This window comes from Carcharodon carcharias, chromosome 10 (assembly GCF_017639515.1).
Source record: "Carcharodon carcharias isolate sCarCar2 chromosome 10, sCarCar2.pri, whole genome shotgun sequence".
NCBI classification, from domain to species: domain Eukaryota; kingdom Metazoa; phylum Chordata; class Chondrichthyes; order Lamniformes; family Lamnidae; genus Carcharodon; species Carcharodon carcharias.
In genome coordinates, this window is record NC_054476.1 from 139,156,948 (window position 1) to 139,177,291 (window position 20,344).

Below are 20,344 nucleotides of genomic sequence, written 5' to 3' on the forward strand. Positions count from 1 at the left end.
AGAGGGACATTGAGTATATATTCACAAATCTTGAAGGTGCATGGACAATTGTATCCAATGCCCCTATTTAAAAAGCCAAGAGCAAGAAAGTCATGCTAAAGTTTTACAAATCACTGGTTAGGCCTCAGCTGGAATATTGTGTACAATTCTGGGCACCACTCTTTTTGGAAGAATGTCAAGACCTTGAAGAGGAGGTTTACCAGGTTGGCATCAAGTGTGAGCAACTTCAATTCAATTATGCAGAGAGATTAGAGAAGCTGAGATTGTTCTCTTTAGAGTAGATAAGGTTAAGGAAGACCTAAAAGAGGTATTGAAACTTGAGTTTTTATAGAGAAAATAAGGAGAAACTGTTTCCTCTGGTAAGTGGGTAGGTAATGGAGATCATAGATCTAAAATAATTGGCAAAAGAACCATAGTGGAAATAAGAATATTTTTCACACGTCTGGAACACATAGCGTGAAAAGGTGGAGGAATGAGATTTTATAGGAAATTCGGAAGGCATTTGGATAGGTACCTGAAGAAGTTTCATTTACAAGTTTATGGGGAATAGCTCGGGAGTGGGGCTCAGTTGGACAGCTCTAAGAGATTACACAGACAGTGGGCTGAATGGCCTTCGGCTTTAAGATCCTATGGTTGATGGTCGTGTTTCACTTTGTGTCTGCTACTGGACTGCATTGCCCTTCGTTTTCATGTTGATCCCCCAAAGTGCAACACTTCATATTTATCCATATTAAATTCCCTCCTGTAGTTTACTACTATACTACAGTCTGTATATTCTATTTGAATTAATTAATATTTACAATTGTATTCACTTTTGTGGGATATTTTTAGCTGTTCACTTTTTCTCTGGATACCCTGTGAACAATTATGCTGCTACATGTGGTGTGAAATAGAAAGTTATGTTAAAATGTGCATGCAAATCGGTTTCAGTGATTTCCACCTGTTTCATTTTTCCAGAAACTGCATGATGTTCATGTAGATAAAGTTCCTGGAGGAGTAAGTAAATTGTTTTAGCAGGGATTAAAAAAAGAAACAACTTCCATTTATATAACACCTGTTAGAAACCTGGAGCTTCCCAGAGCTTTACAGTTTATAGTCACTGCTGAATAGCCTGCTAACATTTATCTCTCAAAAAAATGGCTAACCTTAAACTGTGCTTCTGTATGATCCAACACTATCGAGAAGCATAGGGATTCTATAATTTAGATGTATCTGTCTGGTTAGCATTACTGTCTGATTGCTGTCTGTAAATTGTCAATGATCATACCTGTAAGGCAGTGATGTTCAATTGTAGGATGTTTTGTGCATCTTATTGTAAATACCATACTGCCTGTGTGGACAGCACATAATAGACTGCATAGATGTAATGGGCTGTAGAGGCTGAGATAAATTGGTTGTGCAGGATTAGATGTTGTGGGGAATAACCTGATTGGATGAGAGAGAGCTTGTTTTAAACTTATTCTTTTACATTTACTTCCCCCTATCCACCTCTGTGTTCTAGCAAATAACATCCTGTTTATTTGGCTGCCTACTTTCAAGTTTTTGCCAGTGCTGTTGTAAGTAGGTGTGTGAGAGCAGCCTGGGGTGCCTTTCTACCCCCTGAAAGTGGGGAACTATCTGACTTTTGATTCATGTTCATATGGAACAGTATGGCTGAGATTGTGCGCTCGAAAGGTGGAGTTGACCTTTGTGTCACAGTGCATTGATATTCATGTAAATGAAAGCAAAATACTGCGGATACTGGAAATCTGAAAGAGAAACAAAGTCCTGGAAAAACTCAGCAGGTCTGACAGCATCTGTGGAGAGAGAAACAGATGATGTTTTGAGTCTGTATGACTTATTCAGAGCTGCAGAGAAGTAGAAATATGATGACATTTATACTGTTTAAGGGGTGGGGTAGAGCAGGTGAAGCTGGATAGAAGGCCAGCAATAGTTGGGGGCAAAGGAGAGATTGATAAAGATGTCGTGAACAAAAAGAACTAAGGGAGTGTTAAGGGCTAAGAAACGTGCTGATAGTGGCATTAAGATAAGAAAGCAGAATGTGTCAATAGCAGGACAAGGGTAATAACTCTGAAAAGAACAACATGAACAAGTAACAGATGGCCCTTGTGGAGATGGGGTGGGGAGAAAAAAGGGATCGAAAATGTGATTAAAAGGGGGGCATAAAAAAAGGGATAAAAATGAATACATGAATGAAAATAATGAATAAAAAGAAAAATGAAATAAAAATAAGTGAATAAAAAAAAGTTGTAAAAAGGAGTGTAAATAGAGGAAAGAGTTGGTATTCATGCTGTGCTAAGTCATTTAAGTCCCCTTTCCTTCCCTGCTACTGCTCTGCTTCATTCAGATGTTGTGACTCAAATCGTGATGCAGCTTGATGGACAAGCAGCCATTTTGAATGATTGGCAGCCTCCCAGTCATTAAAGTCATTGTCACTGTGCTTCAAGGAGAGCTTCCAAGTGTCTTTGAAGTGATTTCTTTATCCTTCCCTGGATCAATGGCCTTTTAAAAAATTATTTCACAGGATATGGGCTGGCATTTAATTGCCCATCCTTAAATACCCTCGAGAAGGTGGTGGTGAGTGCTGTTAGGGAGGGAGTTCCAGCATTTCGACCCAGTGACGGTGAAGAAATGGCGATATATTTCCAAGTCAGGATGGTGGGTGACTTGGGAGGGGAACTTGCAGGTGGTGGTGTTCCCATGTATCTGCTGCTCTTGTCCTTCTAGGTGCTAGAAGTTGTGTCTTTGGATTGAAGGAGCCTTTATGGATTACTGCAGTGCATCTTGTAGATGGTACACGTTGCTGCCACTTTGCGTCAGTGGTGGAGGGAATGGACGTTGAAGGTGGTGGATGGGGTGCCAGTCAAACGGGATGCATTGTTCTGGTTGGTGCCCAGCCTCTTCAGTGTTGTTGGAGTTGTATTCATCGTGGCAAATGGAGAGTATTCCATCACACTCCTGACTTGTGCCTTGTACATGGACAGGTTTTTGGGAAGTCAGGAGATGAATTACTCTTCGCAGAATCCCTAGTCTCTGATCTGCTCTTGAGTATTTATATGGCTGGTCTAGTTCAGATGGTACACTGGTCAATGGTAACCCCCAGGTTTATAGTGGGGGTTTCAGCAATGGTAATGCCATTGAATGTTAAGGGGCAATGGTTGGATTCTCTCTTGTTGGAGATGGTCATTGCCTGGCACTTGTGTGGCATGAACATTACTTGTCCATTTCTTGCTGCATATGGGCACGGATTGCCACAGTACCTGAGAAGTTGTGAATGGTGCTGAACATTGTGCAATCAGCGATAATCCCCATTTCTGACCTTATGATGGAAGGAAGGTAATTGGAGAAGTTGAAGATGTTTGGGCCCAGGACACTACCCTGAGGAACTCCAGCAGTAATGTCTTGGGCCTGAGATGATTGACCTCCAACGGCCACAACCATCTTCCTTTGTGCTAGGTATGACTCCAACCAGTGGACAGTTTTCTCGCTGATTCCCATTGACTCCAGTTTTGCTAGGGCTCCTTGATGCCACACTTGGTCAGATGCTGCCTTGGTGTCAAGGGCAGTCACCCTCACTTCACCTCTGGAGTTCATCTCTTTTATCCACATTTGGCTTAAGGCTGTAATGGGGTCAGGAGCTGAGTGGCCGTGGCGGAAACCAAACTGAGCTTCATTGAGCAGGTTGTTGCTGAGTAAGTGCTGTTTGATAGCACAGTCGATAACACTTTCCATCACTTCACTGATGATCAAAAGTAGACTGACTGGGTGATAATTGGCCGATTTGCATTTGTCCTGCTTTTTGTCGACAAGACATATCTGGGCAGTTTCCACATTGGCACACTGGAACAGCTTGGCTAAAGGCTCGGCAAGTTCTGGAGCACAAGTCTTCAGTACTATTGCCGGAATATTGTCAGGGCCATGGTCTTTGCGATAACTAGCGCCTTCAGCCATTTCTTGATATCATGTGGAGTGAATTGAAGACTGGCATCTGTGATGCTGGGGACCTCCAGAGACAGAGATAGATCATCCACTCAGCACTTCTGGCTGAAGATTCCAGTGAATGCTTCAGCCTTATCTTTTGCACTGATGTGCTGAACTTCCCCATCATTGAGAATGGATATATTTGTGGGGCCTTCTCCAGTGAGTTGTTCAATTGTCTACCACCAGCCACGACTGGATGTGGCAGGACTGCAGAGCTTAGATCCAATCTGTTGGTTGTGGGATCGCTTAGCTCTGTCTATCACTGGCTGCTTATGCTGTTTGGCATGCAAGTAGTCCTGTGTTGTAGCTTCATCAGGTTGACACCTCATTTTTGGCTATGCCTGGTGCTGCTCCTGTCATGCCCTCCTACACTCTTCATTGAACCAATGTTAATGCCCCAGCTTGATGGTAATGGTAGAGAGGAGGATATGCAGGGCCATGAGGTTAAAGATTGTGGTTGTATACAATTCTGCTGCTGATGGCCCACAGAGCCTCATTGTTGCCCAGTCCTGAGTTGTTAGATTGGTTTGAAATCTATGCCATTTAGCATGGTGGTAGTGCCACACAACACGATGGAGGGTATCCTGAATGTGAAGACAGGACTTCATCTCCACAAGGAATGTGCAATGGTCACTCCTACCAACACTGCCATGGACTGATGCATATGGGGCAGGCAGGTTGGTGAGGATGAGGTCAAGTATGTTTTTCCCTTTTGGTTCCCTCATCAACTTCCACAGGCCCAGTCCAGCAGCTTTGTCTTTTAGGACTCGGCCAGCTCAGTCAGTAGTGGTGTTACTGAGCCACTCTTGGTGATGGACATTGAAGTCCCCCAGCCAGAGGACGTTCTGCACCCTTGCCACCTTCAGTGCTTCCTCCAAGTGGTGTTCAATATGGAAGAGCACTGATTCATCAGCTGATGTGGCAGGGTATGTGGTAATCAGCAGGGGGTTTACTTGCCCATGTTTGACCTGATGCCATGAGACTTCATGGGGTCCGGAGTCGATGTTAACTGCCAGGGCAACTCTCTGACAGGGCAACTCTCCTGACTGGATCCTGTCGGTGGGACAAGGGTTGTGATGGTGGTGTCTGGGACATAGTCATACCCATGGAACCATACTTCAAGACAATGTCAGGTGTTGCTTGACTAGTCTGTGGGTCAGCTCTCTCCTAGGTGTTAAGGAGGACTTTGTAGGGTCGACAGAGTTGGGTTTGCTGTTGTCATTGCCTAGGTTGATGGTGGGTGGTCCGTCCGGTTTCATTACTTTTTTATTGACTTTGTAGCGGTTTTGATACAACTGAGTGGCTTGCTAGGCCATTTCAGGGGGCATTTAAGAGTTAACCACATTGCTGTGGTCTGGAGTCACATGTAGGCCAGTACAGGTAAGGACAGCAAATTTCCTTTTCTAAAAGACATTAAAAAACCCTCTGGTTTGCTAACGACAATCAGCAATGGTTTCATGGTCACTATTAGAGGCTAGCTTTAACTGAATTCAGATTTCACCAGCTGCCACAGTGAGATTCAAACCCATGCACTGTGTTGGCCTGGGGGCCTGGGTTACTAGTCCGGTGATATTGCCACTGTGCTACTATCCCTGAGAGATTACAGAGATGGGGTTGGGGTGGTGTGGTGCCATAGAGGGGTTTGGAAATAAGGAAAGTTTCAAAATCAAGGAGCTGCTTGACAGGACCCATGATAGGTCAGCAAACATGGGGTGTTCAATGAACAGGGACTTGGTGCAAGCCAAAATACGGGCAGCAGAGTTTTTGATGACCTCCGGTTTACAGAATGAAGAATGTGGGAGACCAGCCCAATGTGTTGGAATAGTCAAGGTTAGAGTTAACAAAAGTGTGAATGAGGGGATCAGAAGCAGATAAATTGAAACAGGGACACAGTTGGATGATATTCCACAGGTAGAAGTTGATGACCTTTAGTGAATGTGTGATCTTCGGTGTGAATATGTGGTCAGAAGTTCAACTTGTCAAATATGACAGAGGTTACAAAGAAATTTGTTTACTCTCAGATTGTTGCCAAGGAGAGGAAAGGAGTCTGTAGCTTGGAAAACAGAGTTTGGAGTGGGGATTGAAAATATTGGCTTCTGTCGTTCCTATATTTAATTGGAGGAAATTTCTGCTTTTCCGGTACTGGATGTTGGATAAACAGTCTGATAATTTAGAAAGAGCGGAAGAGTGAAGGGAGGTGGTTTGAGGTAGACTTGGGGTCTTCTGCCCAGGTGAGAAAACAAATGCGGTGCTTTCGGATGATGTTGTTGAAGGAAGCATTTAGATGAGAAATAGGAGGAGACAGAAATAGATCTTTGGGGAATGCCAGAGGTAATGGTGCAAGAGAAGGCTTGGAAATCTTTGCAAGTAGATCTCTGGATATGATAGATAAGAATGGGAACTCAGTGCAAACAGTACCACTCAACTGGACAACAGTGGAGGGGCATTGGAGAGAATGGTGTGGTCAACTATGCCAAAGGCTGAACAGGATGAGAAGGGAAAGTTTACAACCACTGTTGCTCACAATAAGAGGTTGTGGTGAAAGAATTAATCCAGGCTCGTCTTTTGGTTCAAGCTGGTTTATTTTCAAGACAACTCAGTGCTACTGACTTCCAAGTAGCTTCCACACAAAGTGTTCCAGCTGTATCTTTTTATTCCATTTGGATGGGATAATCAATGCCCATCACCTGTTTAACTAGCTATTGGCTTTAACAAGGTAATTGTCATAACAAAAACAGAATTACCTGGAAAAACTAAGCAGGTCTTGCAGCATCGGCGGAAAAGAAAAGAGTTGACGTTTCGAGTCCTCATGACCCTTCAACAGAACTGAGTGAATATTAGGAGAGGGGTGAAATAAGGGGTAATTGCCATATTGACTAAAAAGAATTAAAAATCTATATATCTATATATATATATATACACACACACACACACACAATTATAAAACAAAAGTTTTTTTCTTCATTGCATCATTATAAAATGAGACACTGAGTAGCCATTTCTTTTTGTAAAATAGTCAGATAGTTGGTGACGTGTGACAACCCATTTTATCTTAGAGATCTCTCTTCTCTAACATTTCTTTTGTGCTGGCTAGATCTATTCTTAGTCTTTTTTTCAGTGACACTTTTAGTGGAAGGAACATTGTCCCAAAGAGATCGGTTATCAACATAACATTCTATGTATGGGCAAACGTTTCCCCCATTGCCCCTTATATAATATTTCTGTCAGTATGTTGATAAATAAACCCCCATAATCTAAAGCTTCCACAAAAGCTAGGGTATCAGCAGCTAAGGAGCTTTTTACTACCCTTTTTATTTTCTTGGCCTCCCAAGCCAGTGGGCAACATTTATCATTCTTTCCCACCAAGAATATGATAAACCCTGCTGTGCTAGTGCTAGAGTGCAATCTGGAAGATTGGCATGTGAAACATTGTTAAAAATGACCAACCTTATATCTTCTGGATCACCCAAGGCTGGAAACTTCAGCATACATGTCAGAATTTAATTTTTTTTAGTGTTTTATTTGCTCTCAGAAATTGGTCAACCAAAGCATGTTTTATCATGGTACTCAGCTCCAACACACCATAACTAGCATTAGGCCTAGCCTGAGTGCACAACCAGTTCAATTGTCCAATCAAGCTTCTCAACTCCTTTTCTTCCTTGGTAGCAAGATCCTTTTTTGTGAGGACCTACCACGAGTTATTGGGATATAGTTAACATTTTCTAGATAAGATTGTTGATTCAATGCCACTCCTAACTTGCTCTGCTTAATGTCTAAACTTATGTATTTAAAGGCCCCTGGAGCCTGACTTCAGACCTGGAATTCCTTCTTTATCTTCTCTGTATTACCCATTGTTCAAATTCTACAGATCCTCCCCACAGAAAATCATCAACATGCATGATAAAGATTCCAGTTAGTTTCTCCTTATGGTACCAGTGGAACATCACGGGTTCTGCCTTTAACTGAATGCAACCTATTTTCAACAGGACAGACCTCATGGAAAAATACCAAACTCTTGATGCATCATTCAACCCATAAACACATTTCTTCCATTTCTGTAGCTTTCCTTCTACATCCCTGGTTTCTTTGGGTAGTTTCAAAAAAAAGCTTCCCTTTGATACTTCTCTCCCTGTAAAAATGCAGCCTTTACATCAGTCAATTTGCACTCCCAGGAATAGGCTATTAAAATAGCTATAAAAAAATCTTCAAACTCACTTTCCCTGCAGTAGGCGAATCCACTCTGACATCCTGATCTCCCAGTGTCTCTTCAAAGGGCTACTAATCTCGCTTTGGCCTTATAAGGAGTACCTTTTTTGTACAGATCCATCTGAGAGATAAAGCTGGCTGTCCTCTGTCAGGTATTTCAGAAGATACCCCAAATTCCTTCCGACTTTCTAACTCTTTCCGTATGGCTTCCTTTATCAGCTTACTTTCCAATTTATTAGCAACTTCTAGAATCTCTCGTCATAAGGACTTCTACTTCTATTGAGATTGCTAGCTTGCTCTCTAGTCCTCATCCTTGTTAAGCTACGGCCTCTACTCATATTCCTCTCTCTTTCTGGGCTGCTACTATATATGATCTTTCTCCTGTGTGAGCAGAACCCTGCTTGCAAGTCTGATTTTTTTCTAGGGTCATGACCACTTTCTGGTCAACTGTCAGAACTCATACTGCGCATTCTGGGTTTCTATATCTTTACCTCGGTTTGCCAATTGATAGGTCTTGCCTCCTGTCCTTCATCCTGCACATTTAACCAATGTTTTTATTTACCAGTGGCCTTTCCTGCTCCCACTATGATGATGGCATCCCTCCACACACTGGTCCCTTCTGGCATGTATGTTACCTTTGTTCCTACTTTGGATAGTTGCCCTTTTGGATGAATAACGTTATCCTGTACCTCAGTATTACTTTGTTCGTAGTCAATCAACCCTGCATCTGCCGTCATCTGTTCCTCATAACTACCCGGTACGTATGCGTGTGCGCGTGTATGTTAAGTGCATGATGCCTCCTTGCGTTTTATGTCCTGTTCAGAACCTGTAAAGGTATATTGAGTATCAATTAACCATGAAGAATGTACCCTAACAGTTTGATTGCCGTGTTGCATAACTACTACTTTACCATTAGTCCCTATTACCGTGCCAGGTCCTTTCCCTTCTGGCCTGGCCTTCCCTTTTATAATATACCATATCTCCTTCTCTAAACTGTATTCCCGATGGTCTTATGCAGTGCCGTAGGGCCCACCGAATTTTCTCTGAAACCTCAGCTTTAATGAAAGCTTTTCTGCCCACATGCAAAGTGATCATATGAGCAGAAAAAGGTGGAGCTAATGCTAGTTGCTTCGAGAGCAGGGGGAGTACCTGACAACACTGAAGGTAACTTTGGATTTCTCCCATACACCAACTGGTAGGGAATCCCCCCCACTCCGGCAAACATTTGCAGAGAGTTCTTTGCATGCACTGCCTATGCCAGCGCCGTTTGCAATTTATAATCTGGTTGATCAGCTAATATTTTATGTAACATGTTACCTATTATCGCATAGTTTCTTTTACAAAGACCATTACTAAACAGGCTCTCAGCTGCAGTGTGCATAGCTATGTTTAAATTTTCACACACATCTTGGAATTCCTCATTGGTGAATTCCCCATCATCCTGAGGGGAACTTAATTGCTGTTCCTAATCCTGTTCCTACCCATTTCCCCATGACCTTATTGATAATGATCATTTTGTTTTTACTATGTATCACAGTGGATAGGCTAAATCTGGTTGCCATACTTATGATGTGTAGTAAAAAAACCCCTATCCTTGTCCCAAACTTTCAAGTCCATTGCCACTGCATCATTAAACTCCCTGGCTAGTGGCAAATTCACAAGATGCGGTGGTGTCTTGGGATATTTAAGGAAAATTTCACACTGAGCAGTGATTTGTTCAATAAAGTCATCATGTCCTTTACTGACCACTCCTGCATCTTGAAGTAGAGTCTTCAGTTTCTGTGGTGCCGGATGTGCAAACTGTGTATATATTTTCCAAATGATCTTTTTGTCCACCAAATTCTTATTCTCAGTAGTTAACAAAATTTCATGAACTTTTTGATGAGAAATCTCTGGCATCCTTAGTGGCAAGCAGTAATGGCCTGACTGAGTAAAATGTAGATCCAGATTTTATCCCAAACATGACTGCTCTATCATTCTTCATATCTCGTGTCATCTGAGCTGCCTTCATCGCAGCTAGAAACGCTAGAAACCACATCAGTACTGATAAACTGATTGATCTCTGCTGTCTTACAAGGGAGGACCATTCGTTTGGAGGATATTAAATGTATTGTTATCTCCAAACCTGAAGCAGGCAGAGCTTTTATACTCCTCACTCTTCCACTGCTCTGCTTCAGAGACACTCCAGATAGCAGTCAAGCCAGTCCATGCTGCACATCGTAGAAGTGCAGCCACTGTCCAGAACTGTACAGTTGAAGGAATCTACCATCAAGATACCTATCAAACTCTGATCAATATAATTCCATAATGGCAGTCACCATCATTTTCATATGAATTCGTTTCGTGGGTCACTTCAAAAACACGATTCCTTCGATGTGGGCAGGACATCGCATAATGATACTGGGAATCACACCAATTAACCATTCCCTGTGCATTTTTTGGGTTTGAACACCTACGGTCACTGTCCCAGACACACTTTGTTCTGACTCAAATTGGCTAGGGTTACGACCATTTTCAGACCTCCTGTCATTAATCTCATTTTTGTATTGGAATCTGCATCTAATATTTGGTCAACCTCAAAATTCAGCCACCATTGAATCCTCTATCCTTTGTTATATAGCATAGTTGTTCACATTTGTTAAATAAGTGGCAGGGAACAACTGTTTCCCCAGAAATCTTTTTAGAGCAGCAGCCATTTGATCTGAGAGATTCTCTCCTCCAGAACTGAACTCCTGTTAGTACTAAAAGACTATCAACATGGTAAATGCGAGTACAGTCCAGTAATTTAAATGCCAAAACCAATTCTGGAATTGCAAGCTCAAATCTCTGTAGTCTCCTGTACCATTTATCGAAATCTATGATATATTCTTCCATGGACTGATCATCTGATTTCCTAAACCTATTAAAGATCATCCAAGCTTCATATGCTTCCATTTACTCATTTTTTTGTCAAATTTATCCAAAAATTGTAACAGAAGGTTCAATCCCTCTTTATGATCCAAATCATCCACTTTCTACTCTGAAAATACTTTACTCCTTATCTGACTTTTGGCTGATGATGATAACACCAAAGCCATACCTTACTTCTTCCAGGTTATAGAAGTAACCCGGGTTCACATTTCCACTTCAGCCTTCCATTGCTGATAAGGTTCAGAGTCATAAAAACAATTGGTGGAAGTCAAAGCTTGCAATTTTGCACCGTTCTTCCAACATGCCGTAACTTAAATTGTCAGCAACAGTACACTTCTTTTCCCTCAGAGGACTGAGACAAAAATCTTCATATACAGCAATCAATCAACAAAGCTTAAAGCTCATCCCCTGCTACCATGTTACTCACAATAAGAGGTTGTGGTGGAAGAATTAATTCAGGCTGGTCTTTTGATTCAAACTGATTTATTTTCAAGACGACAACTCAGTGCTACTGACTTCCAAATAGCTTCCACACAAAGTGTTCCAGCTGTATCTTTTTATTCTATTTAAATGGTAATCAGCGCTCATTACCTGTTTAACTAGCAATTGGCTTTAACAAGGTGATTGCCATACTGACAGCCACCAGCTTAAGCATTTGCTCCCTGCACCATCAGTGCAATGTGGCTGCTGTGTGTATCATCTACAAGGCGCACTGCGGTCAATCTTACCTCCCCACTGGAATTAATTTCTTTTGTCCATGTAGGGAGCATTACTGTAATGTGATAAAAACAAAAAAACTGCGGATGCTGGAAATCCAAAACAAAAACAGAATTACCTGGAAAAACTCAACAGGTCTGGCAGCATCGGCGGAGAAGAAAAGAGTTGACGTTTCGAGTCCTCATGACTCTGTTCTGTTGAAGGGTCATGAGGACTCGAAACTTCAACTCTTTTTTTCGCTGCCGATGCTGCCATTACTGTAATGAGGTCTGGAGTCCAGAGATCCTGGCAGAACCCAAACTGGTGAGTTGGTAAGTAAGTGCCACTTGATAGCACTGTTGCTGACTCCTTTCATCACTTTGTTGATTACCACGAGTAGACTGATGGGACGGGTAGTTGGCTAAATTGAATTTGTCCTGTTTTTTGTGACTGGCACGTACTTAGGCAGTTTTCCACTTTGTCAAGTAATTGCTGTAACTGCTGGATCACAGAGATGCTCCATAAAGATGTGCTGCATACGTTTTTCATCAGCATTTGCAAGCAATAATTATATCTCACTGTGTGAATCAGCATTCTCTGCAATTAATCCAATGAGGCTCACCGGTCCCGCTCCTGCTCTCCATCTGACCGGGGCCTGCCTTTTGCCATGAAGTGCCCTTTAGCAGCTACTCATTATTAGGTGGGTGTGTTTTCTTGGGCAGACCTGGTGTATAGGTTTGTCTGTGACTGTCGCTCTGTGTTGTGTTGGGTCCAACTGTCAGTGTCACCCTGCACTATGTTGCATTCTGTCTGGGTGGGAGTGTGGTTCTGTGTTGCATCTCCAAACTGTTTCTACATTCTCTGCAAGGATCAACTTGATCTATTTCTTATTGTCTTCTCCTAGCCCTCTGTTTATGACTAAGATATGTGTCTCTGAATCTCTGCTGTGTATATGTAATCGAAATACCCCCATGCCCATTCATATGCACATTTTGTCGACAGCTCTGTACCTGAACGTCCTATCTTTTTTTCCTTTCAACCTCTCTCTTCCTTGTCCTTATCTTCCTTTCATCTGGCCAGACTACTTCTGATCTCTCACTATTCAGGTTAAGCATTCCAATCTCTAACCTAATACCATCATTACTACTGTGCCTTCCTGCCACGTCAGGCTTGAATTCCGTTCAAGTAAGTCCAATGCTACCCTCTGTGCTTCTCTTGCATTGTTCAGAGAGCCGATTGAAGCATCATTGCTGCCTCCTTTTGAACAACTACTGCAGTTGTTCAGTTCTCTTCTTTCATTGACCTTTATATCCAGCATGCCTACCAAGGTTAACCTCACCAACTTTCCATCTGCTCTTGCCACCCACTACTGCCCCTTAGACCACTGTCCCTGAAGATCAACAATCATTCCCTTCTCTGCATTTTCCTCCAGAGTTTCCCTTCACTTATGAACAAGGCCCTTGTCACCCACTGCCATATAATGGATTGTTGAAAGGAGCACAATAAGCGGAGCTGCTTGAAAGAGAAGGTAGCTGAAACTAAGATGTGACTTAGTGATACATACGAAATCGGAGCAGAAGTAGTCTGTTCGGCCCCTCCAGCCTGCTCCGCCATTCAGTAAGATCATGGCTGTTCTGTTTGTGTTTCAAATTCCACATTCCCATCTATTTCGGATAACCTTTGATTCCCTTGCCCGACAATGATTTATCTCCCTCTGCCTTAAAAATATTCAGTGATCCCGCCTCTATCGCTTTTGGGGCAGTGAGTTCCAAAGCCTCACAACCCTCTGAGAGAAAAAAAATTCTCATCGCCGTTCTAAAAGGGCGACCCCTAATTTGTCATCACGGCAGCTTGCGTGGGGCAGGTGGTGGGTGTAATGTTTCAGACAGAAATTGTGGTCCATCTAGCTTTAAATCTTTGTTGTACTGCATTGATGTCTTGGTTTTGACCAAATATTGGCCATAGGACATTGATCCCTTGCCTTTACTGAATCCTTCTGGTCTGATTATTTTAGAACTGTAATTGGCCTTGGTGAGACCACTTTGGATTATTGTGTGTGCAGTTTTAGTGTTCCTATTTTAAGAAATAAATGTAGTTTCGAGAGGTGAAAAGTAAGTTATTCACATAATTTAAGAGAATAATGCATGAGGAAGGATTAATTATCCTAGGTCTTTCATTTCACTTGACTCATTCCTGGGATGGGCTTATTTTACAAAGAAAGGTTAAGCCAGCTGGGTCCATACCCTTTGGAGTTTAGAAGAATTAGAGGTGATCTTATTGAAACATATAAGATCCTGAGGGGACTTGATAAAGTGGATACTGGGGGCGGTGTTTCCTCTTATGGGGGGGACCAAAATTGGGGAACACAGGTTAAATAAGAGGTCTTCCTTTTAATATGGAGACGAGGAGGATTTTTTTCTTTCAGAGGCTCTTTAGTCTTTGGAATTCTTTTCCCCTGAAAGCAGTGGAAGCTGGGTCATTGAATTTATTCGAAGCAGAGTTAGATAGATTTTTGATTGACAAGGGAGTCAAAGGTTATGGGGGGCAAGCAGGAAAGTGGGGTTGAGACCACAATCAGATCAGCCATGAATGGTGGAGTAGGCTGGAAGGGCTGATATGGCCTACTTCTACTGTTCTATTTTTTCTTTCGATTTAGCCTGTGAAATTCTCCTCCCCAGAAAGCAGTGGAGGCAGAGTCATTGAATTTATTCAATTATTCAATTTATTCAAGGCAGAGTTCCTATTTTGTGAAAAGAAACGACTGAGGGGGGATGTGATAGAAGTGTTTGAAGTTTTTAAATCTTTGAATTGGATTAAAGTAAGCTTTACTGCTAAGTACAGAAATTAAGTGCAGGGTGTGATATACTCTATGGCAAGAAAAGAAAATAGGAAATGCAGGAGGAGCTTTTATTGAGAAAAAGTATGTGGACAGATCATCAGCATGGTTGGTGGCGCAAGAAATGTGTTTCAGGCAGGATCTAGGTTTCTGGACAACAAATGTGATTCATGTATTGTTAGATATGTTTCAGTACTGAGCTAGATGGATCACATTTTCTGTCTGAAGCCGTTATACCATCACCTGCCCCATCCAAGCTGCCATGGTGGCAATGTACCTCATCATTAAGTCACATCTTGATTTCTGCTACCTTTTCTTTCAAACATCTCCGCTTGTTGCACTCCATTCAACTATCCTTTAAAATTTTTGTTGTATACCATCCTATCCACTGCCTCACACTGGGTTTCTACCTGAGGTATCTACCTATCTTCCTTCTTCCCTCAGTCTCTGCACAATAACCTCTCATCCTCAGCGATTTCCATCTCTATTCCAGATTCATTTGTCTTCTCTCCTCTGAATTTACGGCTCCCCCTTTACTACATAAACCTCTCGCTTAACACAAACTCTCTCATCCACATCACAGCTATCCCTTCAACCTCACCAAGAACTGTGGTATTGATTGCTGACAAGGTAATCTTTGACCACTTGGTAGCTCTCATCTTTGGCATCTCCTTCCTATTCTAATTAACCAACTTTCTCCTGAAATCCCTATCTTTCCTTCCCTATACTCTCAACCCCAACAAGTCCAAGGCACCATGGCTGGCTCAGCTGTGTCAGGGGCAGGGAAGGTGGGTGGTTGGAGTGTGGGAGGAAGATTGGGAAAGCAATAATGAAAGGGGGTTCCATAATTAAGTAACAATGTATAAGACTGCAGATGTGAATCGAGGATGGTGCATTGCTTCCCTTGTGCCAGGGTCAAGGATGTGACTGCTGCAGGACACTATATGAGTGGGGGAGGGTGAACAGCCAGAGGTGATTGCTCTTGTCAGTACCAACAACATAAAAAGGAAGTGGGATGGGGTCTTGCAGGCAGATTTTAGGAAACTGTGGAAAGAAAACTAGCAAGCAGGACCTCACAGGTGGTAATCTCTGGATTATTGAATTATATAAATAAGAGGATAGAACAGATGAATGCTTGGCTGGAGTGATGGTGCAGGAAGAGGGCTTTAGATTCCTGGGACATCTGAACCGGTTGGAAGGAAATGGGATCTATAAAAGCTGAATGGGTTGCACCTAAACAGAGCTGGAACTAATGTCTTTGCTGGTTTGCTAGTGCTGTTGGGAACAGTTTAAACTAACTTGGCAGGAGGATGGGAGCCAGGAAGTAACATAGAGAGGGAAAATGAGGCGCACAAGGAATTGGGAGAGAAAGATTTTTTTTTTGTTCATTCATGGGCTTTGTACATTGCTGGCTGGACCAGCATTTATTGCTTATCCATAATTGCCATTGAAGGCGATAGTGAGCCTCCATCTTGAACTGCTACAGTACATGTGTTGAAGATGCAGCCACAGTGCTGTTAAGAGGGGTGTTCCAGGATTTTCACCCAGCGACAGTGGAGGAACAACGTAGTTCTAAGTCAGGATGGTATGTGGCTTGGAGGTGAACTTGCGAGTGATAGTGTTCCCGTGCATCTTCTGCCTTTGTCCTTCTAGGAGGTAAGGGTCGCGGGTTTGGAAGGTGCTGCCTTGGTAAGTTGTTTCAATGCATCTTGGGGGCAGTACACTATGCTACCGCCGTGCTTTGGTAGTGGGAGGAGGTGAATGTTGAAGGTGGTGGATGGGGTGGCAGTCAAATGGGCTGCTTTGTCCTGGATGGTGTCAAGCTTCTTGAGTGTTGATGGAGCTGCACTCATCCGGGCAAGTGGATAGTATTCCATCACACTCCTGACTTATGCCTTATAGATGATGGAGAGGTTTTGGGGAGTCAGGAGGTGAGTTACACTCCACAGAATTCCCAGCCTCTGACTTGCTCTTGTAGCCACAGTATTTATATGGCTAGTCCAGTTCAGCTTCTGGTCAACCACAGTAAGAAATAGTAAGGCAACAAGTAGGGTCAGAGAAGGAGAGAATGCACTAAGCCTATTTTAGGTTTACTGTGCATGTTTATGTGAATGCATGGAATATGGTAAATAAGGTTGATGAGTTACAGGCGCAGAGTCAAGCGAGAATATGTCCTGCCGATAATGGAGACTTGGCTCAAAAGAAGACAAGACTGGGTATTAAATATTCCTTGATATAAGGTATTTAGGAAATATAGGGAAGGAAGGAGGGGTGGCAGTATTGATTAAGGAAAATATTTCACTGCTGGAGAGACTGGATGGCCTAGAGGGCTCAAGGATAGAATTTATTTGGGTTAGAGCTAAGATACAATCGAGGTATCATTACAATACTGGGTGTATTCTATAAACCACCAACTACAGAAGAACAAATTTGCAAGGAAATTACAGATGGGTGCAAAAAAGCTATAAAGCAGTTATAGTGGGGGAACATAATTATCCTAATATAGACTAGGAGAGTTACATTGTAAAGCGAGAGAAGGAGAAGAGTTTCTGAAGTGTGTTCAGGAGAATTTTCTTGATCAGAGTGTTTCCGGTCCAATGAAAAAGGCATTTCTGAAGCTGGTTCTGGGGAATGTGGTGTGACAAATGGATCAAGTGTCAGTAGAGGATCATTAAGGAGACAGTGATCATACCACCATAAGGTGTAGGTTAGCTATGGAAAAGGACATGGAGCAATCCAGAGTAAGAATATTTAATTGGAGGAGGGTCATATTCAATGGGGTGTGAGAACTAATCTGGCCCATATAATTGGAATTAAAGATTGACAGGCAAAACAGTAATGGAACAATGGTGGTGGTGGTTTGGGTACAGTCAAGGCATATTCCCCTGAGAGGGAAAGTTTGGCAAACAAAGCCAGAGGTCCCTGAATTAGAACAGAGAAAGTAAGATGAAGCAGAAAAGGGGTGTGTATGACAGATGTCAGGTTGATAATACAAGTGAGAACCAGGCACAATACTGAAATTTCAGAGGGAAAGTGAAAAATGAAATCAGAGTAACAAAGAGAGAACATGAGAAAAAACTGGTTGCCCACATAAAAGGGAATCCAAAAGTCTTCTCTAGGCATATAACTAGTGAAAGGGTAGTAAATTGAGAAGTGGGGACGATTCGGAACCAAAAAGGAGATTTATGCATGGAAGCATAGGGCATGGCTGAGGAACTAATTAAGTACTTTGCACCTGTCTTTACCAAGGAAGAAGATACTTTCAAAATCTTAGTGAAGGAAGAAGTAGTTGAGATGGATGGGCTAAAACACTGGATGGGCTAAAAATTGATATGGAGGTGGTAATAAAAAGGCTGGCTATACTTTGACAAATCACCAGGACTGGATGAAGTGTATATGAGAATACCCAGGTAAGTAAAGGTGGAAATTGCCATAATCTTCCAATCCTTTTCTTAGAAACAAGGGTTGTCCAGAGAACTGGAGAATTGTACATGATACATCCTTGTTCAAAAAAGGGAAGGATAAGCCCAGCAACTACAGGTCAGTCGTTTTAACCTCAGAGGTGGGAAAGCTGTTAGAAACGATACTCTAGGACAACATTAACAGTCACTTGGAGAAAAGTTGATTAATTAAGAAAAGCCAGCATGGATTTGTTAAGAGAAAAGCATGTTTAACTAAGTTGGTTGAGTTTTTGGATGAGGTAACAGAGGATTGATGGAGGTAACGTAGTTGATGTACATGGGCTTCCAAAAGGTAGAAAGTGCCACGTAAAATTATTTGTCAGCAAAGTTAAAGCCCATGGAATCAAAGGGACAGTGGCAGCAGGGAGTACGGAAGTTGACCGAATGACTGGAACACAGTGGTGAACGTTATTTTTCAGAATGGGAGAAAGTGAGAAACAAGGTTCCCCAGGACCACTGCTTTTCTTGATCTATATTAATGACTTAAACTTGGGTGTGTGGGGCACAATTTCAAAATTTGTTGTTGACACAAAACTTGTAAGTATTGTGAAAAAAATAGTGATCAACCTCAAGAGGGCGTATGTAGACAGACTGGTGGAATAGATGGACACGTAGCAGATGAACTTTAATACAGAGAAGTGTGAGTTATACATTTTGGGAGGAAGAATGAGGAGATGCAATATGAAATGAAACAATTCCAAAGAGGCTGCAGGAGCAGAGAGACCTGGGGTATACAAATTGTTCAAGGTGGCAGTGTAGGTTGAGAAAGCAGTTAAAAAGGCACACCGTATCCTAGGCTTTATAGATAGAGGCATAGAGTACAAAAGCCAAAGAAATTTTGGTAAACCTTTATGAAGCACTGGTTCTAGATACTCCAGAAAAGATTTACAAGAATGGTTCCAGGGATGAGGGATGTAATTTATGAGGATAGATTAGAGAAGTAGGGATTGTTCTCCATAGAGAAGAATAAGTTGAGAGGAGATTTGATAGAGGTTTTCAAAATCATGAAAAATCTGGACAGAGTAGTTAGGGAGAAACTGTTCCCAGTGGCGGAAGAATCACGAACCAGAGTGCACTGATTTAAGGTGAATGGCAAAAGAGCCATAGGCAACATGAGGAAAACCATTTTATGCAGCAAGTGGTTAGGATCTGGAATGTACTGCCTGAGAGTGTGCTGGAGGCAAATACAATTGTGGCTTTCAAAAGAAGATTGGATAATTATCTGATAAGAAAAGGTTGTAGGCCTAGGGGGAAAAAGGCAGGACAGTGGGACTTGGCTGCGTTGCTCTTGTTGACAGCCAGCATGGCCAGAATGGACTGAATGGCCTCCTTCTGTGCTGTAACTATTCTATGATCTTATAAGTTCAAGGTTGATAGTCACTAAGATATAGTACATCACCTGTTACCGTTGGCCTGCTTGACCCTTGATGTTCAAACCAAAGCAAATCAATCCCTGCCATAGTCCTGAACTCCTTTCTCCCTTACTCTCCTCTCTTTGGAAGCTGACAACATCTCACTCATAAAACCCACACTTAATTTTTTTTTTATCCTTACAAACTACTGCCTCATTTCCAGTCGCCTTTTTCCATTCATGTCCTTAAATATGTTGTGCTGCCAAATCTATTCATATCTGTCCTGCAGCTCCCCATTTAAAGATTTTAGTCAAATTTCTGCCACATTCACATCACCAAAACAGCCATAACAGCATTCTCCTTGTGCAACCTTACTGCAGCCCTTGACGCAGATGACTATACACATATCTTTCTTCAACGCCTCTCCTCTTGTCCAGTTTGCTGGGACTAAGTTCCCTTGCTTCTACAGTAACCTATCTAATTGTAGCCAGAGCACCTCCAGCAATGGCTTCTCTTCCCATCTTGCACCATTGTTTCTGGCACCCCAAAAGATCTATCTGGACACCTCTGTTCTTCATAAGAACAGAAGAAATAGGAACAGGAGTAATCATTTGAACCCTCATGCCTGCTCCGCCATTCAATAAAATCATGGCTGATCTTGGGCTTTGATTTCCACATTCCCATCTAACCCCAATAACCTTAGATTCTTGTTAGGCAAGGGAATCAATCTACCTCTGCCTTAAAAACATTCAATGACCCCGCTTCCACCACCTTCTGAGTTATAGAGTTCCAAAGTTGCAGATCCCTCTGAGAGAAAAAATTCTCCTCATCTCTGCCCGAAAAGGGCAACCCCTAATTTTAAAACAGTGCCCCCTAGTTCTGGACTCTCCCACAAGAGGAAG

The 20,344-nt window shown here is 42.3% G+C and overlaps 1 protein-coding gene across 11 annotated transcripts in view; it reads left to right on the top strand.

The window, feature by feature from the left end:
• ncor1 (nuclear receptor corepressor 1) overlaps window positions 1-20,344 on the top strand; it is a 404,095-nt gene that overhangs the window by 14,182 nt on the left and 369,569 nt on the right. The window lies entirely within an intron of this gene.